Below are 6,000 nucleotides of genomic sequence, written 5' to 3'. Positions count from 1 at the left end.
CCCTCTTTTCGCATGTGTTATTCTTCTCCTGCGTCTCCATTGTTATCTTTTCTCCCATGTGTTCCTTCGCCTGTGCCGGTAATAATGGGTGTGCTTGGGGAACCCTGTGACATTGGTGGGGATTCCCCGCATCTGACTCCCATTGACCCCCAGACCTCTGGATGGTTCACAGTACAAAGTGCATAAACTCCCACACACAGACAACAGGGCCGAGAGTGCATCCCTTATGGAAAAGTCCTATGGGATTCCCATGGAAGAATTCAAGAGAATTCCAATGGGGACCCAATGGGACTTTATAATTAGGGTCAATACTAACATTACAGTGACACAACAATACTTACAAATGGACAGCTAATATTGTCGTTCTGTAATGTTTAGTTAGCGTGCTGTATTTGTAAAATAGTACCCGGAAAACAACAGTCTCAATGTCAACAGTGAAGAGGCGACTCCGGGATGCTGAAAAAAAGCCATATCTGAGACTGGCCAATAAAAAAAAGATTAAGATGGGCAAAAGAACACAGACATTGGACAGAGGAACTCTGCCTAGAAGGCTGGCATCCCGGAGTCACCTCTTCACTGTTGACGTTGAGACTGGTGTTTTGCGGGTACAATTAATGAAGTTGCCAGTTGGGGACTTGTGAGGTGTCTGTTTATCAAACTAGACACTAATGTACTTGTCCTCTTGCTCAGCTGTGCACCGGGGCCTCCCACTCCTCTCTCTATTCTGGTTAGGGCCAGTTTGCTCTGTTCTGTGAAGGGAGTAGTACACAGTGTTGTACCAGATCTTCAGTTTCTTGACAATTTCTCACACGGAATAGCCTTAATTTCGCAGAACAAGAATAGACTGACGAGTTTCAGATGAAAGTTCTTTGTTTCTGGCCATTTTGAGGCTGTAATCGAACCCACAAATGCTGATGCTCCAGATACTCAACTAGTCTCAAGAAGGCCAGTTGTATTGCTTCAACAGTTTTCAGCTGTGCTAACATAATTTCAAAGTCGTTTTCTATTGATCAATTAGCCTTTTAAAATGATAAACTTGGATTAGCTAATGGACAAAAAATGTGCTTTTCTTTAATTATAAAACAAGGACATTTCTAAGTGACCCCAAACTTTTGATCGGTAGTGTACATGTGGAAGTCATTACCTCCAAAATGGGATCACTTTTTCAATTGGACACAACTATAACAGAAACTGAAATTCTCACCCTTCGAAGTGACATTCAGCTGAAATCCAGGGAAACCACTGAGATGAAGGAAGAGTTCTGGGAGCTACTCTTAGAGGAGAAGTATCCCAACATAAGAAGATGTGCTCTCAACTTATCAGCCCTTTTAGGATCAACCTACCTCTGTGAGTCAGCTTTTTCTCACATTAAGTACATATATACTATGACCTTGTGGCCTGCATGAGACTTGCAACAAGCTGCTTACAGCCCTGACTACTAGTATCCACCCAATGCCAAAAGTCTCACTAAGGTAGGAAATGAAATGAGTTGCACTTATTTGTGGAAAACATGTTATTGGTCCACATTATATTTGGGTATCATAGCAGCAGGTCCATACTCAGTGGTGTGTTGCGTTTCATACATTTTGTTGGTTGGTTTAGATTTAGAGACTGGTAGATCTCATCATGCTGGCAAATGAAAAAGTAGATCTCATGTCAAAGAAGGTTGACCTGGTCTAGGGGTTCACATACTTTTTCCAGTATGTGTTTAAAATATGTATTCAATGTAGGCAAGAAAAATATAATTTGTGTGTTATTATTTTAAACACACCGAGTTTGTTAATTGTTGTGACCGATGAAGATCAGATCAAATTGTATGTACAATTTATGCAGAAATCCAGGTAATCCATACTTTTTCTTGCCACTGAACAGCAGCAACCGCTCTCCTTGTCATATGCTTATAGCAGGTCTACTTTCTCTGGCAAGATCAGCATTTCACAGAAGTAGCATTACAGTGGGAGCCTGGTGCCTTAAATATTCACAAGAAAGCAAACATTGAAATAATACAGGACATTTTTCATCCTTGAGATGTCTCTACAACTTGATTGGAGTCCACCTGTGGTCAATTCAGTTGTTTGGACATGACTTATAAATAAACACTCCTGTCTAGATAAGGTCCCACAGTTGACTCTGCATGACAGAGAGGTGGCGACTGAGTGACAGACGGCAGAAGTGGATGCTGAGTTCCAGTCAAGCAGCGCGTCAAGCAAAGTTGGTGAAGTTGAATGTCCTGAATGGACAACAATAGTGTGGGAAAATGGAACAAAAAGGAAATTGGGGTGGAGGATAAGTGTATGATTGGATAATGAATTGTTTCTTTTTGGGATGCGTTTGTTGAGTTAGGATGCATATGTGGGAGATCCATTGGAGGTGTCAAATGGTGAAGTATGCGCTGGGTATATCAGAGTAAACAGGAGTGGTCTTATTTGGATTAATTGTGTTTCTAAAGAGCAGAGGAAGATTGCAGTGGGCCTCAAAATAATCTGGAAACCAGAAGTATTGTGCTTTGAACTTTGGAGCAGAGCACCCGTCAAAGGAGTCATGTCAGGTGTGACGATGGATGTTCAGGTTGAATACCTTAAGAGAATTCCTGGTGCGTTTGGTCCCCGGCGTCTAACCTGCTGGGTGAATGGAGAAAAAAAGAAAGTCTGTCAGTTTTCTTTTTAATATAGAGCCCTACCTATGCATGTGAAGATTGGTTATGTAAGACATGTTTAGAGTGTGTGCAAACGGACACAGTATACTGAAGAACGGTATGTAGAAGGGCAATGGTGTTGCCATCACACACTGTAACATTGACAATTTTCCATTCATTTTTACTTCATTTTCATAATATATTATTTCTTACAACCGACAATAACTTTTGAACTTCAGATCGGCAGTTACTTACCCCAATTCAACTTCGACTCATCTGCCCTAGGTTCTCTCTGTAATGCCGTCCCATTTTCGGCCTACCTAAGAGGAAGCACCGGTGTTACAGAGGCAAGAGGGCGGAGATCCTGGTGAGATTAAGGCAAAGAGAAAGCCAGCCACCTCTTCCCTCCATTCTACTGGCAAGTCACTCGATAATAAGATGGATGACTTCCAATCGCAGATTTGCTACTAACGGGACTCTTGAAACTGCAATATTCTTTGCTTTTCTCTCGGACAGATACCCCCCATGGCTATTCAGCTCAATGGATTCTCCATTCACAGACAGGACAGTGGAGTCGGGGAAATCGAGGGGGAGATGTTTGCCTCTACATCAACACCAACTGGTGTGCTAAGTCCAGCGCTGTTGAAGTGTCGACACACTGTTCACCCATCTTGGAATAAACTGATGGTCAAATTCCGACTCTCTACCTCCCGAGGGAGTTTTCATACATTCCAGGACAAGAAAAATAACAGTTGGTACTTGACAAACTGTACAAGGCAAAAAACAAGTAAGAAAACCTACAGTACCAGTCAAAAGTTTGGACACCTACTCTTTCAAGGGTTATAACTTATTTTTTACTATTTCTACCCTGTAGAAAAAGTGGACATCAAAACTATGAAATAACACATGGAATCATGCAGTAACCAAACAAGTGTTAAACAAATCAAAATACAGTATATTTGAGATTCTTCAAAGGAGCAACCATTTGCCTTGATGACAGCTTTGCACACTCTTGGCATTCTCTCAATCAGCTTCACCTGGAATGCTTTTCCAACAGTCTTATTAAAGGAGTTCCCACAAATGCTGAGCACTTGTTGGCTGCTTTTCCTTCACTCTGCTGTCTATCTCAATTGGGTTGAGGTCGGGTGGTTGTGGAGGCCAGGTCATCTGATGCAGCACTCCATCACTCTCCTTCTTGGTCAAATGGGCCTTACATGGCCTGGAGGTGTGTTGGGTCATTGCCCCGTTGAAAAACAAATGATCGTCCCACTAAGCCCAAACCAGATGGGATGGCGTATCGCTGCAGAATGCTGTGGTAGTCATGCTGGTTAAGTGTGCCTTAAATTCTAAATAAATCACTGACAGTGACACCAGCAAATAACCCCCACACCATCACACCGCCTCCTCCATGCTTCACAGTGGGAACCACACATGCGGAGATCATCTGTTCACCTACTCTGTGTCTCACAAAGACATGGCGGTTGGAACCAAAAATCTCAAATTTGGATTCATCAGACCAAAGGACAGATTTCCACCGGTCTAATGTCCATTGCTCGTGATTCTTGGGCCAAGCAAGTCTCTTCTTATTATTGGTGTCCTTTAGTAGTGGTTTCTTTGCAGCAATTAGACCATGAAGGCCTGATTCCACAGTCTCTTCTGAATAGTTGATGTTGAGATGTCTGTTGCTTGAACTCTGTAAAGCATTTATTTGGGCTGCAATCTTAACTTTAATGAGCTTATTTTCTGCAGCATATGTAACTCTAGGTCTTCCTTTCCTGTGTCGGTCCTCATGAAAGCCAGTTTCATCATATTTGCGACTGCACTTGAAGAAACTTTCACAGTTCTTTAAATGTTTTGCAATGACTGACCTTCATGTTTTAAAGGAATGATGGACTGTCATTTATCTTTGCTTATTTGAGCTGTTCTTGCCATAATATGGACTTGGTCTTTTACCAATTAGGGCTATCTTCTGTATACCACCCCTAACTTGTCACAACACAACTGATTGGCTCAAACACCTTAAGGAAAGAAAAACTTTTAACAAGGCATAGCTGTTCATTCATTAAGCTGGTTGAGAGAATGCCAAGATTGTGCAAAGCTGCCATCAAGGCAAAGGGTGGCTACTCTGAAGAACCTCAAATATAAAATGTATTTGTATTTGTTTAACACTTTTTTTGGTTACTACAAGGTTCCATATGTGTTATTTCATAGTTTTGATGTCTTCACTAATATTCTACAATGGAAAGAATAGTAAATATAAAGAAATACACCGGAATGAGCAGGTATGTTCAAATGTCTGGCTGGTACTGTACATCCAGAGGCTGTGTAGCTACAAGTGAAGATATGGTAGTGGACACAGCCTGTTGTAAATGTTTGCTGTGAAAAAGATACCCCATGTGTTAAAAATGTGCAAATGTGGTGTTCATTGCCACAGTTATAAACTGTGCAGCTCAAGTTTAAAAGAAACTGGACATCATTTAGGCTGTGGCAGAATATTTTGGGGACTTTTACATCTGAAGACTTGCAAGGCGTAGTGCCGCATCACGCACAGTAGGTGTCGGGATGCACATTTTAATTGTGCAAACATCAATATACTATAGAAGAAGAAGAATTGTATGTCAGAATAGAAACTATACCATGAAGTTCATGGAATTGGCCATAGATCTCTGAGATAGAATTGTGACGAAGCACAAAGAAAGAAGAAGAAGAAACAGTACATCTGAGGAAGGGTATAAAACTATTTCTTCAGTGTTGAAAGTTTCCAAGAGCACAGTGGTCTCCATAATTTCAGAAATTGAGAAAATATGAGAGCTGGCCGTCCAACTAAACTGAGCAACATGGCAAGAATGACCTTGGTCAGGGAGGTGACAAAGAACCCAATGACCACTCTGACAGAACTATAGAGTTACTAAGCTGAGATGGGACAATCTGTCTCTACAGCACTTCAACAATCTGGGCTTTATGAGACAGTGGCCAGACTGTCATGACTTCCCCCGAAGTCGGCTCCTCTCCATGTTCAGGAGGTGTTCGGGAGATCTACGTCACCGGCTTTCTAGCCGTCACCGCTCCATTTTTCATATATCCATTTGTCTTGTCTTGTTTCCATACACACCTGGTTTTCATTTCCCCAATCAATCGACTTGTATTTAACCCTCTGTTTCCCATCATGTTTTGTGTGTAATTGTTTCATTTTACTGTGATGTCTTATTACGCGCTTTACTTTTGTTATGTTCCATGTTTTGAGCGCATTTGATTTATGTAGTGCTCTCGTTTTGGAACTCAAATAAAAGTGTGCCTGTTTACATCATGCTACTCTCCTGCACCTGACTTCGCCTCTTGTACACTCGCTGACAGAATTACACATC

The sequence above is a fragment of the Oncorhynchus nerka genome, linkage group LG13, assembly GCF_034236695.1.
Source record: "Oncorhynchus nerka isolate Pitt River linkage group LG13, Oner_Uvic_2.0, whole genome shotgun sequence".
NCBI lineage: Eukaryota > Metazoa > Chordata > Actinopteri > Salmoniformes > Salmonidae > Oncorhynchus > Oncorhynchus nerka.
This window is presented reverse-complemented; position numbering follows the sequence as displayed.